The sequence below is a fragment of the Chiloscyllium plagiosum genome, unplaced genomic scaffold (genome assembly GCF_037043375.1).
Source record: "Chiloscyllium plagiosum isolate Xiang-an unplaced genomic scaffold, Cpla_swu_hap1 HiC_scaffold_25, whole genome shotgun sequence".
NCBI classification, from domain to species: domain Eukaryota; kingdom Metazoa; phylum Chordata; class Chondrichthyes; order Orectolobiformes; family Hemiscylliidae; genus Chiloscyllium; species Chiloscyllium plagiosum.
Window position 1 is genome coordinate 31,151,339 of NW_028270163.1, and position 24,714 is coordinate 31,176,052.

At 38.4% G+C, this 24,714-nt stretch overlaps 1 long non-coding RNA gene across 1 annotated transcript in view; it reads left to right on the top strand.

Annotated features, from left to right (window-relative positions):
• Positions 1-23,141: 23,141 nt before the first annotated feature.
• Positions 23,142-24,714, top strand: part of LOC148145312 (uncharacterized) — a 92,671-nt gene continuing 91,098 nt past the window's right edge. Inside the window, exon 1 of the long non-coding RNA XR_015761457.1 lies at positions 23,142-23,174. This is a non-coding gene — a long non-coding RNA (uncharacterized LOC148145312). The remainder of the gene's footprint in view (positions 23,175-24,714) is intronic.

The following is a 24,714-nucleotide window of genomic DNA, read 5'->3' on the forward strand; positions in this document are numbered from 1 at the left end:
ACAGCTATGCCCTTGCATTGTTGTGTTGAGGTATAGTAATTGACTAAATGTAACTTTTGTGTTACAGATAACTTTGTAACAATGTATTTAATTTGTAATTGTATAGTCCTAAGATTTTAACACAACCTTTATAACAACTTGTTAGAATTAGTGTGTTTTCTGATCTTCTATATTAACATAACAAATGAAAGCTGATTCCAAGTATTTCACACAGCAGAATCAAACCAGTGAAAAACAGTCGATGATAAGTAAGTGCCTGATTTAATGCGAACTTCATCAATGAAGGGAAGATTGAGACATGAACTCAAGACATCTATTACTTAGTCCAAATTACATAGGCTTCCCTGTTTCTTTAACAAAGAAGCAAAGAATATTTTAGCAAATCCCATTAACAAACTTAATGAAGATGATGGGCCTGTAGATAATTAACAACCTAAGAAACCAGTCAGGAGGTGACATTGGTCAAAATCTATCACTCTCAAGCCAATTAGAGGGAGAACATGATTATAATTTAAGTTTCCGAAGTTACTACATTGACTCTTATTGCCTTAATAGTTAAGATCTGAAATTAATAAATTAATATTGGGATTTGAGCATTAGATATTTAAAAATGTATAATATTTTCCAACCAGCTTTTCAGGAAGATCAAATGCTTGTGATCATAAGACCATAGATCATACAACCTCGAAGCAGTAGAAGGCTACTTAGCTCATCAAACCTGCTCTGTTATTGAATGAGACATGGTAGATCTGAATGCAGAATATACTACTATGTCAAACTCAAACTTAAGCTTTGAAAATTATATTTAAATTAGTCTCCAAATAATTTTCAATAATTTATGATAAGGCTGTACTTAGTTTAGCAACACTGAGTGAACATAGAGTTACAAATCACACAACACTAGGTCATAGTCCAACAACTTTATTTGGAAGCACTAGCTTTCAGAGCACTGCTCCTTCATAAGGCGGTTGTCAGGTGGATGAAGGAGCTGCGTTCTGAAAACTAGTGCTTCCAAATAAACCTGTTGGACTATAACCTGGCGTTGTGTGATTTTTAACTTTGTCTACCCCAGTCCAGCACCTGCACCTATAAATCATGAACATAGAGTCATAGAGATGGACAGCATAGAAACAGACCCTTCGGTCCTACTCGTCAATGCCGATCAATTATCCTAACCTAATCTAGTCCCATTTGCCAGCACTTGGCCTGTATTCCTCTAAACTCTTCCTATTCATATACCCACCTAGATGTCTTTTAAATGCTGTAATTGTACCAGCCTCCACCACTCCCTCTGGCAGCTCATTCCATACATGCACCACCCTTTGCGTGACAACGTTGCCTTTTAAAATTTTTCCCCTCTCACCCTAAGTGTATGTTCTCTAGTTCTGGACTTCCTCACCCCAGGGAAGAGACCTTGTCTATTTACCCTATCCATGCCCCTTATGATTTTATAAACCTCTGTAAGTTCACACCTCGGCCTCTGACACTCTAAGGAAAAAGCCCCAGCCTATTCAGGCACTCCCTATAGCTCAATTCCTCCAATCCTGGCAACATCCTTGTAAATCTTTTCTGTACTCTTTCAATTTTCACAAAATCCAATAGAAAGGAGACCAGAATTGCCCACAATATTCCAAAGTGGCCTAACCAATGTCCTGTACATCTGCAGCATGACTTCCCAACTCCTATACTCAGTGCTCTGACCAATAACAGAAAACAGACCATGAAAGAAAGCTCCATGCTTAAAGGAAATTTTAAAGTGAGAGACCTATTTTTGTACTTTTTATAGTTTTTAAAAATGTTTTTCTTTATGTTAATTGGATGTATCAGAATGTTGTTTGCAAAATGTTTGGATACCCAACGAAGATTGAAGAATTTATTTTGAATACATCAGAATGGAATGATGGACATGGTTGGGATAAATAGACAAGGTCTTTTCCCTGGAGTGGAGGAGTCCAGAATTGAGAGCATAGGTTTCGGGTGAGAGGCGAAAGATTTACAAGGGGCCCAAGGGACGACTTTTTCACACAGAGGATGGTGTGTGTATGGAATGAAGTGCCAGAGGAAGTGGTAGAGGCTGTACAATTACAAAAATTAAAAGGCATCTGGATGGGTATATGAATAGGAAGGCCCCATTTTTCAGTATCATCTGCATTTTGCATTTGTACCCTGATGTCTGTGTTCCTGAAGCCAGATGAAAAATGTGCCATTTTACTTGATTGTAACTCCATCCATCATGTGTCTGCCCATTCCACCCCAATCAAAGTCTATTGATATCTTTGCACTGTTAGCTATAATTCCAGGTTTCATGTCATTTGCAAATTTTGTTGTTGTGTCCCATATGCCAAGTCCAAATCATAAATATTATCAGAAACATCAGTGGTCTAAATACGTAACTCTCGAGTACACCATCGTATATCTCCCACCAGTCCAGCAAGCAACTATTCACTTCAACTTTTTTATATCTCTCTCAGCTAAATTTTTATTTGTTCTGTTATATCGGCTTCAATTTTGCTAAGAATCTTACTTGAGACTTCATCAAAAATATTTGAAGTTCTTATTTGCAACACTTAGCATATTACTCTCATTAAAACCCATAGATTTTCTTTAAAAAACTACAGCAAATTAATCAAACATGATTTGCCCCTACCAAATTTATGCTTGCTGTCCTTTATTTGTCTATGTGACTTTCTCCCAGACCTTTGTTTCTAAAAGTTTCTCTATCACTGAATGACTGCTCTGTATTTGCTAGGTTTAAAGCTCTCAACGTTTTTTGGACAAGAATGTAGCATTTGAAATCTTGGATATGCTTCCAGTAGTAAATGTACCATAATATCAAACAAAATCTTGTTCTATATTTGCATTATTTGTGTTGACTTAGATTGCAGACAGAGCTTGTGAGATTGATCTGGAAAATGTTTCCTTTAAACAAAATGATTACTTTCAAACTCTTTTGGCCAGATATTGAATGTACTATTTTCTTGTACTATTTTCAATGCAAAAACTATTCTAACTGGGCTCCCTTAGGGAAAGATTGTGTCCCTTGAAAGGGATGTCATTATTTAATTGTATATTATCTATGGACTGAGTTTAACATGATATACAGAGTTGAAGCCCTGGAGCTAGTTGAGCTGAATGTTAACGTGATAGCCATTGCCTGTTCAGAATTCAAGTGGAGTTACTTTGAAATAAATTGTGCTCAAGGTGACAAAGTATGAAGTTCAGGATATATTTAACATTAGTGGAGATGGCTTGAAGTTTATCCTTGTTTCAAAAAATATAATAATACCCTCGGGTTCTCAAATCCCCATGGGCTCTTTTTCAACCAGTGTTCCATTGGCAGGAGGCTCACTATGATACAAATAACGCCCTTGCCCACTGAGTGCATGCCCCTGTCAAAATATTTCATAAATGAAAAAGAAAAATTATAATTAGCTGTAGTGGTCCAGGGTGTTAAAACAATCAGAGCTTATTTTCTGTCACTCGGTGGTAAATAATAGATGAGGTAATTGGCTTTTGTAATTGTAGCAATTGGGAGCAAAGCTGTCATTTCAATTTTACCCATTCTGTCTCTATCTTTTGATCTTGGATCTGATGTGAAAGAAGTGTGATTGGGGTGATCACAGGCCTGTCAATCTTCCTTAAAGTACTATCAGTAATTCTGCAATCTTTGGGAGCCAACGGCTCGAATTGTGTGACCCCCCCAGTGGTTTAGACCTAAATAGTCTCCGCCAGCTTGGAGAGAAAAGTTTGAATAGCAGTGTCCCTTGACAGGGAGAAAGTGGATAAATATGGCCATTAGATCTTGGACAAAAACTCTACTGCATGTCACTGACTCAAATAGTCAAAACAATTCACCATCTGTCGCTTGCTATTAGGCTGAAGAAACAAAAACATTTCTGCCAGATATGAAATCTAATATTTCTAATAGATTAAAAGCATTATAAAGCACCACAATATGCAATAAAGCATTCATTGTTTGAAATCTTTGTACTCTCGGTGCAGTCTTACTAATCACTTAAAAAATTAATCAAGCCTGTAGTTGTCAACTATAAACAGTACATCAGAAATCAATATTTCCTTTTTTTTGTTGGTATTTCTTCAAGTAACCTACTAGATTTTGCTTAAAATCTCTGTATTTTTGTTCATGCAAAGCAGATGATGAAATACTGTAAATTGATCGATGTCTGGAGACAATAGATCTCTCCATCCGTAAACTAGTTGGCTAATTTCTGCAAACAAATTATGTTATCATACTCCAGGAAAATTTGGCTGATCATTGATTCAAGTCTTCAGTGTTAGAAGGCCAATAATGTCAGTATTTCAAAATCTCAAAAGTTGTCACTAAGTACTTGCCCCTTTTCTGAACTAATGAGATTGACTGCGTATTCCTTTCATGAGTAAACTTCAATATTATCCTCCTATGAGGCAGGATGTATGTAAATTGACAATGATATTAGAAAGTAATTCCTGGGTATGTAAATGCTGGGAGAGGCAGATAGCACTAGAATAGAGAACAGTAAGTTTATAAGTGGAGTCAGATTTAAAGGAGAATCTAATGAAATCTCAATCAGGGTTACCCTGCTTGGACTGTTTGTATTCATTCATGGACTACCATCAATTGCCCAAGCCTAGTTGCCCTTGATGAGCTGCCTTCTTCAACCATTGTAGGCCATTTGGTGTAGCCACACCCACAATGTCATTAAGGAGGCGTTTCCAGAATTTTGACCCAATGGCTCTGAAGAAATGGTAACATTTTCCAAGGCAGGATGGTGAGCAGCTCTAGGAGAAATTGTAGATGATGGTGTTCCCATATATCTATTGCCCTGGTCCTTCTAGATGGTAATGGGTTTGGAAAAGAGTAGATGTTTGGTCTAGTAAGACAATAGTGACTTTACCTGCAGTGGTTTTGGGTTTGGAAGGTACTGTCTAAGGATGCTTGACGAATATAGGTGAACATTTGGAATATAGTAAATCAGATTGTGGTGTTACAAACATGCATTGATTGTGGGATTATGATGTGTGGCAATAACAGGTGTAGCTCAAGGAAAGGCAGTTCTGTGTGTTAAATATTCCTGGTTACTATGTATTCAGAGAAGATAGGAGAGCAAAAATAATGTTGAAGGCATAACAGTTGTGGTTAAGGGGAGCAGTACTGCATAAACGTGATGTTTCAATGACAGAATAGATTTGGCTGAAGATAAGAAATAAAAAGTGTGCAATTACATTGCTTGGAGTATTCTATAGACCATAAACTACTGGCAAGGATATAGAGGAAGAAACCTTCAAGGGAAATTACAGTGTAGTGTAAACATCATAAAATAAGTTATAATGGGGACTTTAATTACCAGTACATCGTTTGGGATAATGGTAGTGAATAGAGCAGCAAGGAGCAGACATGTTAGATTGTATTCAAAAGAATTTCTTACTGGATATTATGTTACGTTCAACAGGAAAGAGACATTTCTCGACCTGATTCTGGGGAATGATGCGGGGACAGTAGGTCAAGTGACAGTGAAGAAGCATTTGAGGGACAGTCCCACAGTATCTTAAGGTTTAGCACTATGGTGAAAAATGCCATTGGTCAACCCAGAGTAAGAATAATCAGCTACTGGAAGGCTGCCTTTAATGAGAAAGAATAGAACAGGGCCAGTTAGACTGGAACCAAAGATTAATGGGAAAAAGCTGTAGCTGAGTAATAAGCTACATTCATAGGGGAAATGGTTCAGAAACTGTCAAGGTACATTCCCTCAAAAGGGAAAGGTAGGATAAGTGATTTCAGAATTCCTTGGATGTAAAACGTGATAGAGTTCAAAGGAAGAAGGAAATGTATTCTTATAATAGGCATCAAGTAGTTAATACCATTGTGAACCAAGCTGAGTATAAATGATTCAGACAGAGGAAAGGAAAAGGAACAAGGGAAGCAAAGAGAGATGACATAGAAAGGCTGGCAGCCAACCTGAAGGGAAATCCCATTGTCTCTTATAAGTGTGCAGAGAGTGAAAGTGTGGTAAAAGAGGGAATACGACCTATTAGGGATCAAAAGGAGATTTTACACAGAGGTGGTAAATATACACTTTGCATTATCTTTATTGGAGGAAAATCCTGTCCAGGCCATGTGATAGAGGAGGGATTTCAGTCACTGGAGAGGTTTAACATTGTTAAGGAGGCAGTACTGCATTATTCATTGGTACTTAAACTTGATAAAGCATCAGGACTGGATGAGATGAATCCCATGACATTGAAGGAACTGAGAGTGGAAAATATAGAGGCACATGCAATTACCTTTCTATTTTCCCTAGATTCCGGGTGATGCTGGATAGCTGGAGAATCGCAAGCATAGTGCTGTTGTTCAAAAGAAGTTGTAAAGAGAAAATGAACAAATACAGATCAGTTAGTTTGACATCCGTGGTAAGAAAATTTGTAGAAATAATTATTCAGCATAGAATTAAGAGAAGGAAATATATGGGTTAAGTCTGAATACTCAATATGTATTTGTGAAGGGAAAATTGTGTCTGACTAACTTGTTGGGTTATTCTCAAGAGATAAGATGGATGAGAGGGCAAGGCTATTGATGTGATGCACATGGATGTCCAAAAAACCTTCAATATGGTGCTACATAACAGACTTGTGAAGAAAGTGGTAGGTCATGGAAAAACAGGGACTTTGTCAAAGTGTATACAAAATTGGCTGAGGGACAGAAAACAGAAAGTAATGATCAACGAGAATATTCCAGGCTGGAGGAAGGATTATAGTGGAGATCCTCCGAGGTTGAAATTGGCAAACTAAATTTCTCTGATATATATTAATAATCTAGTTCTCGGTGTGCAGGGGACAAATTCAAAGCTCATGTATGACACAGAACTTGGGAGGATTGTCAACTGTGAGGAGTACTGTTTTGCACATCAAAAAGACATTGACAAGTTGGTGCAGTGGATGGCTAGGTGTCAGATGAAGTTCAGTAAGGAGAAGTGTGAGGTGATTCACTTCAGTCCAAACAACATGGCAGGACAGTATAAAATAAAATGCACTATTCTAAAAGATATGACGGTGTCAAGATATTATTTTATATGTCCATAAATCATTAAAGGTGGCAAGGTAAGCAGCGAGAGCTGTTAACAAAGCATATGATATTCTGGGCTTAATTAATAGGGGTTTAGATCAGAGTGGTGCTGGAAAAACAGAGCAGGTCAGGCAGCACCTGAGGAGCAGGAAAATCAATGTTTCAGGCAAAAACCCTTCCTCAGGATCCTGATTAAATGGAGTACAGAGTGCAAATGCAGGGAGATTATGCTGAACTTGTGTAGGACACTGGCTGGTACTACATGGAGTATTGTGTGCAGTTCTTGAGATTACAGTTTAAGAAGGATGTGAACAAATTGAAGAAATTGGAAAAAAAAATTCCTCATGTTCCAGGTATGAGAAACCTCTGTAATGAGGATAGATTGGAGAACTTGGGAATATTTCCCTTGGAAAGCAAAAGATTGAGTGGAGTTTTGAAAGAAGATTTCAAACTCATGAGGGGTCTTCGTAGAGTAGATTGGGAGAAACAATTTCTGTTCTTAAAAGGATTGAGAAATAGACAGCATACTTTTCAAATGTTTTACAAAAGAAGCAATTGCATGATGAGCATTTTCTTTACACTCAGTGAGTGGTCTGGGTTTGGGCTGCTCTGCCTGAAGTGTGGTGGAGGCAGGTTCAACTCAGGCATTCAAGAAGATACTGAATAATTATTTAAATAGAAACATTGTGCAGGATTAGGGGGAACAAGGCAAGACTTTGGCACTAAATCAAAATGCTATCAGCACACAAAATAGACTCATAGAGTCATAGAGATGTACAGCACGGAAACAGACCCTTTGGTTCAACTAGTCCATGCTGACCAGATATCCTAACCTAATCTAGTCCCATTTGCCAACACTTGACCCATATCTTTCTAAACTCTTCCTTTTCATATTCCCATCCAGATGCTTTTTAAATGCTGTAATCATACCAGCCTCCACCACTTCCTCTGGCAGCTCATTCCAAATACATACTACCCTCTGCATGAAAAAGTTGCCCCTTTGGTCCCTTTTAAATTTTTCCCCTCTCATCCTAAATCTATGCCCTCTAGTTTTGGATTCTCCACCCCAGGGAAAAGATCTTATCTATTTACCCTATCAGTGCCCCTCATGATCTTATAAACCTCTATAAGGTCTTTGAAAGTGGAATCGCCAGTAGATAGGATAGTGAAGAAGATGTTTGGTATGCTTTCTTTTATTGGTCAGAGAGCATTGAATATAGGAGTTGGGAGAGCATGCTACGGTTATGCAGAATGTTGGTTAGGCCACTTTTGGAATATTGTGCGCAGTTGTGGTCTCCCTCCTATCGGAAGGATGTTGTGAAACTTGAAAAGATTTACAAGGGTGTTGCCAGTGTTGGTGGATTTCAGCTATAAGCAGAGGCTGAACAGGCTGGAGCCATCTTCCCTGGAGCGTTGGAGGCTGAGGGGTGATCTTCTTCTGAACAACAACAATTCTGTGCTTCAGTGACAGCATGGTTTGATAATAGTTACCGGTTTGAAATAGAATTTGTAGCCTGTTGGTCCATTGTGTATAATAGGAGGAGAAAGTGAGGTCTGCAGATGCTGGAGATCAAAGTTGAAACTTTATTGCTGGAACAGCACAGCAGGTCAGGCAGCATCCAGGGAACAGGAGATTCGACGTTTCGGGCACAGGCCCTTCTTCAGGAATAATAAGCAATTTGAAATGGTCATAAGATTGAAAACTGCTACAAGGAGTTATTTACTTTTTGGTTATATTGAGTGATCTATTAGCAGCCTGATAGCCGATCACTGTTTTCTACTGTAATTTCCATTTCCTGTTTTATTATTAGCTGAGTTTGATTTGCACAGGAAATATTCACAGAAAGGCAGAGAGAGGGTTGGCTGAGGAAGATGGTCAAAAATACAATTAATATATTAATATGGAATTGTGTCTTCTGTTAAATATTGTGGCCTGGTTTAGAATAGGAATCTAAATAGGCTGTTTTTAATTGAAATAAATAGAACCTCCTTTTTATTCTGAAAAGTGATTTTCCTGTGGAATTGTAGCCATTTGTTAAATTAAACAGCCTACTTTCTCAATTAAGATTGGGTTTTAAATCTGTATTTGTTGCTTATCCTAAAAATAGATTTGGCACACTGATAGCATTATTCAGGTAGAAAAGGAGATTTTGTTTTAATTGAATAGTAAGCGATCTTTTAATGTGGTACATTCAAGGCTCTTGCATTTAGTTGTCACTTTAAAATGGGATCACCAGACACTCTGTCATACTTTTCAATCTCTCAACACTATAAGGGCATTGAGACTGTCCTGATGCACTTTTATGATCTGTACTGTTCAGAAAGTTTCACAAAGTCATGAAATTCAGATCTCTGAGGACATGAATTCCATTAGCACCCATGAAGGCATGAATTAATGCTGACAAATGCAGTAAGAATGTTTTTTTTGAGATTGACTGACTTTACATTTTACATTAGGGCTGAGAATGATATGATGTCTGTGTAATTGTAAATGTAGTGGACACTTTTCCCAAACAAATAACGTTAATAAAGAAATCCATAGCTTTCAAGAAGGCTACATATAGCGGCGCCTTATTATTTGTAAATACCATCTCCAATGACGGAATTCTAATGAGTGAATGTTGTTTATCGGATTCTAGCAAAAACTTTGTATGACCTGCTTAATGAATTCTGATATTTATTTCTCACTTGGTGAGTTTAAGCTTCTGTGCTCACCTTATGGAATTATTAGATAGAGAAAACTATTGTTTGAATTTCAGTACATATCATTACAAGGGTTACACTCTTGTATCAAGCAACCACAACAATTTTAATTTATATGGAAATATTTCATTTCTTTGCTGATATATTTTGAACCAATAAACTAAAGGGTCTGCAATAACATAAAGCTGAAGGCAATTCCACTCCTCAATAAAGTTGACCAAATCTATGACATTTGCTCTAGTTTCGATCCAATTGGAAAATCTGTTATTTGGAAAATAATGATAAAACAGATTACATACACATTTCTGATATAGCTGAGGATTACAAATAATGTAACTTTTAAACAAATCAGAAGAAGAAGCAGCATTGCAAGGAGTTGAAAGGTTACATTCTGATACTTGTAGGGCAGATATTGTTTTCTTTCTCACCTGACTAAAACAGTGACATTATGTTCAGCACATTTTCATTTTTAAGGAGACATTTCTAATTTGTCCAGCCTAGATATTCACTAGAATTGTGCAATTTCGATTATGTTTTAAAATGTTGTCAAGCCTCAATTGAAAAAATTGTAATGCTTCCTTTCCTAGCTATAGTTGGAATGAAACATGGCCCACAGAGCCAGTATATGAATATTGTTCTAGACAGATGAGTAGAAATAAAGGAATCATGGTTCACTGCAATAAGCAGGGTTAAGTTCTGGAACTTATCAATTATAACAAAAAAGAAGCTAACTGTTTTATTGGTAAAATGTCACACTTCGAGCACGCAGTGTTTGCAATAGCTGGGTAAGACCCCACACTAGATATGGAGCAGTTACCAAAAAAGAACGACAAGCAGATAAGAATGCAATGGATTAGCCCAGAGTGTTGAAACCAGAATAACGGAAGTTGCATTTATCAAAGAAAGAAAGGCGAGTCTTGATATCGTGCTTTTCATGACCACAGAATCATAATTTCTTTGAGGTGTCAACACTGTTTTAATGTAAGAAGCACAGCTGCCAATCTGCCCACAGCTAGCTCTCACAAACAACATTGTGGTGATAATAGCAAAGTAATCTACTTTTGTAATGATGGTTTGGGAACAAATATTGACTAGGAAATTGGAAGAAGTCTCGTATTGATCTTTGAACGTACATCTGAGAGTGTACAAAGGGCCTCATCTCAGCTAAGAAGAGCACTGTTGACACTGCAGTTCTCTGTAGGTGCCTTATCAAGGACCAGAAGAAGATCATTCAGCCCGTCAAGGCCATGCAAACGTTTGTGAGAGCGCTTCAGGGAACATCTCCATGTTACCTGCACCAATCAACCCCACCGCCCTATGGCTGAACATTTCAACTCCTCCACTGCCACTCCCTCACCACCCGACAGCTGGAGGAAGAATGTCTCATCTTCCACCCCGGAACCCTTCAGCCCCAAGGCATCAATGTGGACTTCACCAGTTTCCTCATTTCCCCTCCCTCCACCTTACCCTAGTTCTAAACTTCCAACTCAGCACCATCCTCATGACCTGTCCCACCTGTCAATCTACCTTCCCACCTATCAGCTCCACCCTCCTCTCCGACCTATCACCTTTACCCCTTCTTCCATCCACCTATTGCACTCCCAGCTACCTTCTCCCCAGCCCCACCCCATCACATTTATCTCTCCACCCTCGAGGCCTCCAGCCTCATTCCTGATGAAGGGCTTCTGCCCGAAATGTCTATTTTCCTGCTCCTTGGATGCTGCCTGGCCTGCTGTGCTTTTCCAATACCACTCTAATCTTGACTCTAATCTCCAGCATCTGCAATCCTCATTTTTGCCAAGGAGAACTATCCCAGATTACAATCAAATTTCCTCACTCCTGGAACGATTCAAGAGATTTCATCTGCACTTTCCTGAGGACCCTCACATCCTTCCTTAAATATATGGTCATAAATGGCAATACTTCAATTGTGGCATAAATAGAGCTTTATAAGCTTTATTGAGCAATTGTAACCCTCCTTTTGCACTCAATACATTTATGACATTCAAGATGCTAACTATTCTGTGGATGTGATCTGTCATCTTTAAATTGAGGTCTCTACATGTCAAAGCCAAAATCCCTTTCCTCTTTCACATTCTTTAGTAATGTTCCATTAAGTATATATTGCCTCCTCCAGATCTTTAGTCAAAATGAATAACTTCACATTTCTCAGTAATAAATTCCATTTGCCACTAATATGTCTACTCTGCCAATCCATCTCTGTTGTATTAAGAACAATTCCAATTTTCCTTAAACTTCCAAATTTGGTATTATCAGCAAATTTTAAATCTTTGCTCTGAATTCTGTCATGACCAAGTTGGAGCATCAACTGAGGAGTCTAGCATCAGTAGTTGGACTCCCTAGTTGGCTTGTGCCCAGGCCAGACAGCTTCACAAGGCTCTGCATTGACTATAAAGAACTTAATGAAGTCACCAGAGCTGATTCCTACTAAAGTCGAGAGTGTGGTGCTGGAAAAGCACAGCAGGTCCTGCTCCTCGGATGCTGTCTGACCTGCTGTGCTATTCCCGCTCCACACTCTCGACTCTGATCCCCAGCATCTGCAGTCCTCATTTTCTCCTCGATTCCTACCAAAGCTCTGCTGGAAGATTGCATAGGAAGAGTAGGTAAAGCAACCTATCTTATCAAGGTAGAGTTACTCAAGAATGACTGGCAGGTTCCCTTAACTTCCTTTCTGACGGAAATCTCTATCTTTGTAAATCTGGATGGGATATTCCAGTGTCGAGTCATACCATTTGGACTCCAAAATGCCCCAGCTGTCTTTCAAAGATTGTTGGACCAAATAGTGACTGGCTTATTGAATTTCACAGTGCACTTGGAAGACCTCCTAGTATACAGTGACATGTGTGAAACACACTTTTGGCAACTAAGCGAGGCTGTGCTTAAAGCTTTACCCAAACATTTAAAATGGTTATTGGTGGGAATACCATCAGGGCAGAAGATGTTCTCCTTTAGGAAGATGAATCTGGAATTGAGATATCAATTATATATTTTCCCCCCAAATTATCAAGCATTAGAAATGGTTCTCCACAGTAAGAAGGAAACTATCTGTTTATTACTGGCTCTCAAACACTTTGAGGAATATGTGCAGAATGGATATAGAGCGATCACAGTCATCACTATCATAAACCTTTTAAATATTGTGAAAAAGTTTGAGACCCACAATGTGAGTTTGGGGTTTGTTTCTTTAACCACACCATTGAAAAGTCACCTGCATTTCTGGTTAGTCAAATGTGATTGTAGATGCCCTGTCAAGAACATAAGGAGACCTGGTTGGAACTAATTGATATAATTATTTGAAATAAAGAAATGCATGAGTTTGTCTATTGTTTTATGCCTGGAAGTAGAGACTTTAGAATGTTACACTTCACAAGGTTTCAGAGAAACTTCAAAGGTGAAAATGCACAATGAACTGAATTTGTAACCTCCCAAGAATATGTCAAACTGTGAACATGATGGTAAAAACAGGCAGTAGTCTCATGAGAGACATATTTGCATTTCCGCTTTTCACCTCTCGTGAATCTGTATGTGTTAGTGGTCTGGCATTCAAGGATGTGGTCGAATGTGTTGAAAGGGCCACAGCTCCAGAACAGCTATTTAAACACACCTGAACTACAGATAAAGAAACAGGAGAAGACTCTGTCTCATTCTGAGTGTTGTAAATCAGCCATTGCAGAAAGGAATCGGGACAAAAGAGTTTCAATCAACCTACAAAGCTACGAATTTCAATACCGATTGTTCAGCTATCAACGTCAATGCTATCGTTAACATCCACTGTAATGGCTGTAATGTTAAACAATTTGCTTTTCACAAACAATTCAGTGACTACTCTGTTATATTTTTAAAAGTTTATCATTTTGGGCTCGCAACTTATTTCTATTATGTGTTGCATTGCTAATTCTTCTCACATTTTGTCACAAATAAACTTGCTCTTCTTAATTCAAGAAAGCCTGATTAAATTGGCTCCTTTTAAAATGTAAATTTATTTGGGTAGCCACAACGGAAGGGATCTTTTTAAAACCTAGAGGTCGATTGAATAATAAAGATGAGTTGTTCACCCCTTAAAAGTTTGAGACATTCCATCTGGAACTATTACAATTATTGAGTCATCGAGTCATAGAGATGTAGAGCGTGGAAACAGACTCTTCAGTCCAACCCATACATGCCGACCAGATATCCAAAACTAATCTAGTCCCATTTGCCAACACTTGGACCATACCCCTCTAAGCCCTTCCTATTCATACACCCATCCAGATGTCTTTTAAATGTGGTAATTGCACCAGCCTTCACCACTTCCTCTAGCAGCTCATTCCATACATGCAACACCCTCTGTGTGAAAAAGTTGTCCCTAGTTCCCTTTTATATCTTTCCCCTCTCATCTTAAACCTATGCCCTCTAGCTCTCGACTCCCCCACCCCAGGGAAAAGACCTTGTCTATTTATCCTATCCATGCCCTTCATGATTTAGACCCCCTAATAATCAGCGAGAAATTGAGAAACAAATTTGTAAGGAGATTTCAGTTATCTGTAAGAATCATATGCTGTTTATGGTAGGGGATTTTAACATTCTAAACATAGACTGGGACTGCCATAGTGTTAAAGGTTTAGATGGAGAGGAATTTGTTAAGTGTGTACAAGAAAGTTTTTTGATTCAGTATGTGGATAAATCTATTAGAGAAGGTGCAAACCTGACCTACTATTGGGAAATAAGGCAACAGAGGTGGGGGAGCACTTTGGGGCAGCGATCATAATCCTTTTAGTTTTAAAATAGTGATGTAAAAGGATAGATCAGATCTAAAAGTTAAAGTTCTAAATTAGAGGAAGGCTTAATTTTGATGGTATTAGGCAAGAACTTTCAAAGCTGATTGGAAGCAGATGTTTGCAGGTAAAGGGCTGGCTGGAAAATGGGAAGCCTTCAGGAATGAGATAATGAGAGTTCAGAGACAGAGTTAAGGTGAAAGGAAAGGCTGTAGGTGTAAGGATGCTGGGTGAAGAGAGAAATTGGGGTTTTGGTTAAGAAAAAGAAGGAAGTATATGACAGATATGGAAAGGAGAGATTGAATGAATCTTTAGAAGAGTATAAAGGCAGAAGTAATATACTTAAAACAGAAATCAGGAGGGAAAAAAGTTAGCTTTGGCAAATAGGTTTAAGGAGAATCCAAGGAGTTTTATAAATGCATTAAGGACAAAAGGGTAACTTGGGAGAAAATGGGGCCTCTCAAAGATCAGCAAGGAAGTCTAAGTGTGGAGCTGCAGGAGATGGGGGAGATACTAAACAGGTATTTTACATCAGTGTTTAGGACATGGAAAATATAGAATGTGGGGAAATAAATGGTGATTTTGCAAAATGTCCATATTACAGAGGAGGAGGTGCTGGATGTCTTGAAATGCATAAAAGTGGATAACTCCCCAGGACTTGATCAGATATGATTGAACACAAATTGCATAAATTCCCTTTTCCAAATATAGTTTAATCAGAGTTAAAAATCACACAACACCAGGTTATAGTCCAATTGGAAGCACACTAGCTTTCGGAGCGACACTCCTTCATCAGGTGATTGTGGAGGGCTCGATCGTAACACAGAATTTATAGCAAAAATTTGCAGTGTGATGTAACTGAAATTATACATTGAAGAATTGAGTGTCTGTTAACCCTTTAATCTGTTAGAATACTGTGATAGTTTCACTTCTTTCATGTGTAAATCACAAAACCCTTTTTTTAAAAGTTGAATTCTCGGGTTAGCTGTTAACAATGGTGATAGCTAGACAATATGTTGAAGGTGTTAGCCCCCTGTATTCTCTGTCTATGACCTGATGTTTAGATTGATTCCAATCTAAAAAGTGAGATAACAGAGTTTTACATAAATTCATGCAGTTTTTGAGCTCAGAGTTCTACATGAATCTATGTGGTTTTTGAGCAAAGTGCAATGTAACTCTGAAAGTACCAAAAGAAATCACCACACAAAATATATGTGTGCATGTGGGTCTTTGTCTGTCTGTGTGTGTGTCTGTCTGGGGTGGGGGTTGTGAGTGAGAATGTGTGTGTGTGTGTGTGTGTGTGTAGTGAGTGCAGAGTGTCTTAAGTCTGTGAGGGGGTGCATGTGTGGGAGTTTGTGTGTCTATAAGGGTGTGTGTGGGTGTCTGTGTGCACGTCTGTGTGTATCTGTGTCCGTTTGTATGTGAGAGTGTGTGTGTGTAGGAATATCTGTGTGTGTGTGTGTAGTGCAATGGTGATCACCTGTAATGTGACATGAACCCAAGGTCCCGGTTGAGGCCCTCCCTATGGGTACCAAACTTAGCTATCAGCCTCTGCTCGGCCACTTTCTTCTGCTGCCTGTCCCAAAGTCCACCTTGGAGGATGGTCACCCGAAGGTCCGAGGCTGAATGTCCTGGACCACTGAAGTGCTCCCCAACTGGGAGGGAACCCTCCTGCCTGTTGATTGTTGTGCGGTGCCCATTCATCCGTTGTCGTAGCCTTTGCTCGGTTTCCCCAATTTACCATGGGGGTTTAATCAGGATATATAAAGCTGCAAATGTAGATATGTAGGGATCGGTTCCTGCAAAAATAGATTGAAACAAATTTCAAAATGTTCTCAATGTATGCTTCTTCTTCATTTATTGTTTTTTTTATAGTTTCTGTTCGGGCCCATTCAGAATCTGTGTTTTTTTAAGTACCTTCCCTTTTGGTTCACCTTAAATTTAATTCTGTCAATTTTAAGAGTTATCGAACACGCTGATAACTAATAATCCAGAACTATATCTGCCTGTAGAGGGAATCAATACAGGTAAATCCCCTCTTCACATTTGCTGATATTGGCATTTCACAGTTGTGTGCCAAAGAGAGCTATAAGAAAGCAAATACAGCTGTCAGCCATGGCTCAGTGGGCAACATTCTCGCCTCAGAGTCAGGAGACTAGTTCACAAGTGGAAAGCACAACGAACATTAGTTATTAAAATTTGAGGCTCATGGAATAGAAGAGTCTGTGTCAGTTTGGATTTGAAAAAAATGGTTTAAGGACAAAAGATTGTGTTTCATGGTAATTTATTCTTTTTCAGACTGGAAGATAGTAGACAATATTTCGGCCAAAGTTTTAGTCAGGGACTGGCCATTCTGACGCACAAATATATATATCAAAATAAACCTGTAGTCTGAGCACTGACCCTGAAGAAACATCATTGTCTACTATCTTGCAGCAAATTACCATGAAACACAATCGTTTTGTCCTTAAACCATTTTTTTCAAATCCAACTGACACAGACTCTTCTATTCCATGAGCCTCAAATTTTAATAACTAATGTTCGTTGTGCTTTCCACTTGTGAACTAGTCTCCTGACTCTGAGGCGAGAATGTTACCCACTGAGCCATGGTTGACAGCTGTATTTGCTTTCTTATAGCTCTCTTTGGCACTCAACTGTGAAATGCCAATATCAGCAAATGTGAAGAGGGGATTTACCTGTATTGATTCCTTCTACAGGCAGATATAGTTCTGGATTATTAGGTATCAGCGGGTTCAATAACTCTTTAAAATCGACAGAATTAAATCTAAGGTGAACCAAAAAGGAAGGTACTTAAAAAAAAAACACAGAATCAGGACGGGCTTGAATAGAGACTCAAAAAAAAAACCAAAAAACAAATGAAGAAGAAGCATACATTGAGAATAGTTTGAAGTTTATTTCAATCTATTTTTGCAGGAACCGATCCCTACATTTCTGTATTTGCAACTTTATAGATCCTGATTAAACTGTATTTGGAAAAGGCAATTTTTGTAATTCGTGTTCAATGATATCCTTTGAGTTACATTCGAACCCTCTTTCTTTCTGAACTCCCATGTTGTGCTAATTTACCTGATCACTCTGTCATTTGGATGAATTTAGTTTGAGAGATTTTGATAAGATAAAGAGCAAAATACTGACAGGTAAATTAGTAACTGGGGGACTGAAAAGGATAAGATTCATTTTTCCTCACAGAAGTACATTAAGACATTAGGTTCTCAACCAGAAATAGTGGTGGAAGCAGAATCCATAGTAGCTTTTAAAAGAGAAATGAATGAGCAGTCAAAAATGAAGTAATTACGTGTATGAGAAAGGAGCAGAAGAATAAGGCGAGGCAAATAGCTTTTTCCAGACAGCTGGCATAGGTGTAATAGACCAAATGACCTCCTTTTGTGTTGCAAAATTCTATGGTTCTATGTAGGGAATGTGAATTTCGCTTAATCTATCGTGCTGTGTAAGGTGAGAAATGCAGCACTACAGCAGCTGCTTTTCTGCTACTGCCTACACAATGGATCAGAAGTGTCTCAGTGAAAATGCCTTGCTCAAGTTTATCTCAATTAAAATAATTTTGTGGGAAAGAGCTATCAGCCTTGGGTTGCTTTGTCTTATCACTTCTAAATTTTTGTGTGTTATGATCAGTGAATGGACTAGCTTTGACCAACAGGCCAATTAGTGCTTGGGTACTGCTTATCTACCCCATTTCCAAATTGTATTCTTGCAGCAGATATTTATATTTATAAAAAAGAAAACTTAAGTGAAACCTCTCAATGGTTTTTAAAGAACACGAAGAATTTTCATTGAGAATTGGCCCATCCATTTTGGTTTTTCCATAGTGCATGTATGATTTCCTCAAAGATGAACACTTATCTCCCCACAGCTCTGGTCTCCACAACTTCTTTTTAACCCTATATGACTCAAAAGGTGAATAATGCTTCTCTCCCCTCAATTCATAATGGGAATTTCGAATGACTAGTGTAGTTCAAATTGTAGGACTTTTAAGGACCAAGCGATAAAATGGTGTAAGATCAGTGAGATGGTCAGCATTTTTTAAAAAGCCAAGAATTAGGAATCCACTACCTAAAGAACATGATTTTGATCATGCACTGTTCACATGCTGCTAATTTGATTTGAATTCAGGATGTTTCTAATTATGCACAGGAATCACAGTTAGCAAAGATGAATAAGCAATGATTCTTAATGGTTTTGTACACATAAGAAAAAACTGGACTCAGAAAGGCAACAGGAAGAAAAACTTTCCCATTGGCTCAGATGTAATGGTCAACAGCACACACTTGATCAATTTTTCATTGCATTTACACTTCTCCACTTTCAGTGAGTTTGTGTACTTCAACTAGCTGTGATTAAAACTCCATTTTGACAGTGTAATTTACAGGGAAGTTGTTTTCTGTGTAAACAGCGCCAGCAGACATGCATCTCCTTAACTGATCAGATTGAAGAATTTTTAATGATGCACACAGGGTCTGAACTAGAAATTGTAAGAGAATGGTGAACCATGCATGGAAAGATATGCAAAGCGAAGGTAAAATGGGGAATTTAAAAAAATGAATGACACGGAAAGTAAGATGTATAAAGGCTTTTAAAAAGATTTCTGCAAATAATTCAAACTTCAAGTGCTGGAACTCCATGCTTGTAAATGAATTTCTCATTTCAGTATGTTTAACTGGCAGGAATTAAGACTTGTCATGTTGTTTTAATGATTTACACTCCAGAAATTTGAGCACAAAATCTAGGCTGACAATCAAGCACATTACTGAAAGACTTAAACATTGCCTGAAGTGCCATCATTCAGATGAAATGTTAAACCACAGCCTTGTTTATCCTCTCAGGGATAAAATGTTCCACGGCAGTATTTTGAAGAAGAGTGGTGGACTGCTCCCCTGATCACCTCGCCAATATTTATCTCACAATTTCTGCATGAAGTTGGAAGATGTGGCAGCTTGCTGTGCCAATTGACTGCATTACAAAAAGAAATGTTGTTTGTAAAGCACTTTGATACACCTGTAGGTTATGAAAGGTGTTATATTAATGGAAGTATTTCTTTCGGAGCAAAATGCTTGCACGACAATGTAGAAAACCCCTAGTTTTTTCTGTCACATTTAATGTGTTTCGATCCTGTAAGTATTGCAACTTAACACTTAACAGATTTAAATAGCAGATTCTTTGAAGTGTTACTGTCTGTCAAATCTACTGAAGGAACAGGGAATTTTGAATAGCAGATTCCTGATTTCCACTTTAATTGTGCATGTGTGGTCATTGAAGGTGCCAGTTATTCTTTAAAGACAATAAGCAGTGATAACTTCAGTGTTATTTTTACCAATGTCTCAGTACTTTATTCTATGATAATAGCCTTTATGAAATAGGGAGATTAAAGACTGCAAACAATATTACCAGACTAACCTCACTGTTGATTGAAATAACTTCATTTTTCCTGACTTGTAATACAATGCCTTTTAGTTCAATTTCAAAATTTTTGAGTACATCATCCTTATTGAGATAGGGTAATTGGAAAAACCTGTCATTTTCAGAAATTAAAAGGTTTCCTCTTTATGAAAAAGAGATGTTTTAGATTCAAAGTATCATGCATTTCAAAAGCCTTTGCCTGTCTAAAACTTAAAATATATTTAAAGTATGCAAAAGATGCAGAAACATATGACTTAAATTTACTGACCAGTTCTAATACTTACACCAGCAGATGGGTATCCAGCTGGTGAAATACCTTAAATTGGAAGCCAAATTTAAATCTAAAAATATATTTTCCGATTTTCTTTGACGATTCTTTGAAAAACCACAGAGATGCAGCAGCATTCTGGAAACATCGGAGCAAATAGCAGCAATATTTTTTGAAAGTAATGAGATCAAATGTATGACCATTGACTTCTCTGAGAAGAGAACTTTCTCAACTCTCCAGAGACTAAATAAAGATAAATAAAAGTCGGTAAATCCGAATTTGTTTATGCAGGAGCTCAGTTGGATAAAATCAGTATGTAAATCATACTGGATTAGAAATGTGTTTTGAAAATCATTATCAAGATAAATAATCTCAACATCAGCACAAATTACTCATTCTTCATGGAAATGTAAGCAGAATGCAAAAATGTTAATTTCCTCTTTGAACGTTTGGATAAAAAATGCTCTCAGAAGAAGTTCACCTCTTCAAAGATTAATGACTTTCCACTATTAAATCAGTACAGGTAACAGCAATACCTGCTAACAGGAATATCTGAAGTGTAGATTGTATTGGAAGAAGTACCATTTTTCTTTCACCCATCCTTCCACCACTCTCTCCAGTTTCAGCAATAGTCTGTATCATCTTCAATGTCATTCCACAATTTCTTCTTAGTTCCATCCTATTTCTTTTTACAGTTTTGCATGTCCTTTAAACTCCTTCACACTTTGTGCTGTTTTCTCTCATGTGGTGTACAATTAATTGAGAATGTCTTCATTTGGTATAATTTGATTTTGGTGAAATGAATTTAATCATCAATGAGATTCTTAGATTAGATTCCCCACAGTGTGGCAACAGGCCCTTTGGTCCAACAAGTCCACACCGGCCCTCCGAAGAGCAACCCACCCTGACTAATGCACCTAACACTACGGACAATTTAGCATGGCCAATTCACCTGACCTGCATATCTTTGGACTGTGGGAGGAAACCGGAGCACCTGGAGAAAACCCATGCAGATGTGGGGAGAATGTGCAAACTCCACACAGACAGTTGCATGAGGCGGGAATTGAACGCAGGCTCCTGGTGCTGTGAGGCAGTAGTGCTAACCACTAAGCCACCGTGCCACCCTTGATATTTTAATTTCAGAAAGTAAAAATAGGTACTGTTATGACTGTGACGGGAAGGATGTGTTGATAATCAAGACCCACTACCTCACTTGTCACATCATTAGAATTAAGGCAATCACAAAAATGGTTGATTGATTCCTTTGTGCACTACTATTCAGAGTGGAAAACTTGTTTACCAATCTTCTTTAACAAACTTAAATTTAATCCATTTATTGTAGACAAAACTTACTCTGTAAATAATTGTCAAAACTGCTTCACAACTAAGCTATAATAAAGCTAATTGTAAACAGATGGGGAAACACCCTTATTGACCAGTGGTCTGTGAAAGAAAGAATAAGGTTTGGTTAATTCTGTCAGAAACTGTGATTCTTGGAGACAGATCCAAACCCTGACAGCCATAGATGATGGAAAATCTTTCATACTGTGCTTTACTTTGTATAGAAATCCATTTAAACTGAGACCTTTGAATAGAGGTCATAGCTCATTTTTTTAAGAGTTGGCAAACATACTCCAAACACTGAGGTGTGAAACTTGAAAAAAAAATTGTTCCAAAGTTCAACCAGGAGAGAGAGAGCTGAAGCTTTCTCACTTACTTACTGCTGCTGTTCCTTTTTCCATCTGATAGTCCTGGAGTGTAACCAATTCAGGTAGATTTTAAGTGGGATATGTATTGTATCTGTTGCAAATAATACTTTCATGTTTCCAGTTACATTTTACTCCCTTGCACTTCCTTTTTTTCTGAGTTGCCGGTGTTGGACTGGGGTGTACAAAGTTAAAAATCACACAACACCAGGTTATAGTCCAACAGGTTTAATTGGAAGCACACTAGCTTTCGGAGCGACGCTCCTTCATCAGGTGATTGTGGGCACAATCACCTGATGAAGGAGCGTCGCTCCGAAAGCTAGTGTGCTTCCAATTAAACCTGTTGGACTATAACCTGGTGTTGTGTGATTTTTAACTTTTTCTGAATAGTGTGACATTTCTGCATTTGTGTTTTTTCATCTGGCTGCAACCAATTTCCTTTGCCACTCTTGTTTTGTCCTTCATTTGAATCACATTAAATTGGTAATGGTGAGACTCCTTTAGGAATTCCTACATTCGTCTGTGAGAACAACACTTGGGTTGCCTGGCTTACGTTAAGAACCAACATTAACAGAGCCATCTGGTTTGTGACTATCAATTCCCTAGCACTCACATTTACAGGTACAGATGAGACATGTGCATGGACAATTCAGATAATCTTCCCTGCATTACCCCTTCTTCCGAAAGCAAACTACATGTTACACCTTCTGCTGTAGCGTTTATGCCATCAATGTATCGTTTTTAGCTACCCTCCTGAGCACTTTGGCTGAGCCTCTTCACTTTGGGCCAATGTTTTGAAGGACACAATTTCTATCTACCCCCCATATCCATCTTAATTCAAATCTATTTCCACGTGTTCTTTGTACTTTCGACACTTTAACCAGTTTATGCATTAAAACACTTTACCCATGCACTCTTATTGGTGAGGCAAAGGGGCACAGAATTTGGTTTATTAATAAAATATTGTTCAAAACATGCAGTGAGCATTTCCAAAATACTGACAGTATTTACTCTTTATCACTTCTATCTATGTGTGAAGGATATTACCAGCAACGATCCATGTGTTTGAGCTGAGTTGTTAAATCTCCTTCCTCTATGACATCCGGCTGGCTCTCTTCCACGAAGATGGATCTCTTAAGTCAGGGTGGATCTTTTCCTGGGTCTTTGGGTTGTCAAGTGTTCTTCTGCCATGAGTCTAGCTGCGACTCTTCACTGATGGCTTCCAGGTGTGTGTTTTATCTTGCCTCCTCCTAGTCCTTCCAGAATGTTCTGTAGCCTTTGGCCAATTGGATAATAATTGAGGTTCAAGGTTTCCAGTGGGGTCACACCAAGACCCTTCAATGTTGCCATGCCAAAGAGGTGAAAGTGTGTGTCTTCGGGCACAGACTGAAAGTCAAGGTGCCAGGAAGTCTGATTGATACTTCTCCAATACACAATCCTCAGGTTGGTTGGAACTGGTTCCCCTGAATCTTTGAGACCTCTTTGGTCTTGGTTAATACTATTCTCTCCAGCTCATAAATGCTGGCTGCTGTTCAACTTAGAATCATAGGATCCCTACAGTGTGGACGCTGGCCATTCAGCCCATCGAGTCCACACCTACCCTCAGAAGAGCATCCCACCCAGGTCTAACTCCTACCCTATCTGTGTAACCCTGCATGTCTTAGGGCTAATCCACCTAGCCTGAAAATCCCTGGATACCAGAGACAACTTAACATGGCCAATTCACCCAACCTGCGCAGAGTCTGGCTGATTTTCTGTCGGCTATGATTTCTCCAGCTGTGTCAATTTAAAATGTCTGGTTTTGGGCCCATTGCTTGACCACACCTGGGTCAGAATTAATCCTGTAACCAACTTTTGACACATTTCACATTGTCTAGTGATGTCACTGCAGCACTCTGAGAGCTCAGGAAGGGGATTAAAGATGTGGACATCATGCTAAAGATCACAACTGGAATGCCACTGAGGTTTCAGTCAAGAACTGGAATTGCCAGCGGGTAGATATTTGGTGCCAGAAGAAAGCTCTCCATAGTTCTTCTCTTGGACTCCCACATATCATTTTCCCATGGCAGCCTCCATCTTTCCTCTTGTTTCCCTGGAAATATGCAGTACTTGGTGCAAATGGTAACAATCACACAACACCAGGTTATAGTCCAACAGGTTTATTTGGAAGCACTAGCTTTCAGCGTGCTGTCCCTTCATCAGGTAGCTGGGGAGCAGGACTATAAGACACAGAATTTATAGCAAAATATTACAGTGGCATGCAACTGAAATGATATATTGAACAAACCTAGATTGTTGTTTAATTCTTTTATCTTTTAGAATGGGTTGCAGGTTTCAGTTCATTAATATGTAAATCCCAGAACTTCCTTTAAGTCACATTCTCGAGATAACTTAAGGTTTTATTAAAAAAAAGGTGATATCTCAGCTCAGACAATGCATTAAAGGTGTGAGGTTAGAGGTTAGAATCTGTCTGTATTCCAACTTTGAGTTAGACTGGTTCTATTTCCAAAGTGGAATTTATAACATATTTCATGGATTGCTGCCTGCATTGACTGCCTGCAGATTGTGTGTTTTTTGAGCAAAATAGAATGTATCTGCAAATATAATTATACAAATGCAAATTCACCCCATAGACTTATGAGTGTGTGTGCATGCATGAGAGAGAGAGTGAGTATCTGCATGTGAGTGTGAGTGTATATGTGAGTGTGTGTGTGCATGCTTGGTAAAGTGTGTGTGAGAGGGTGTGTGCATAGATGTGAGTGTGGC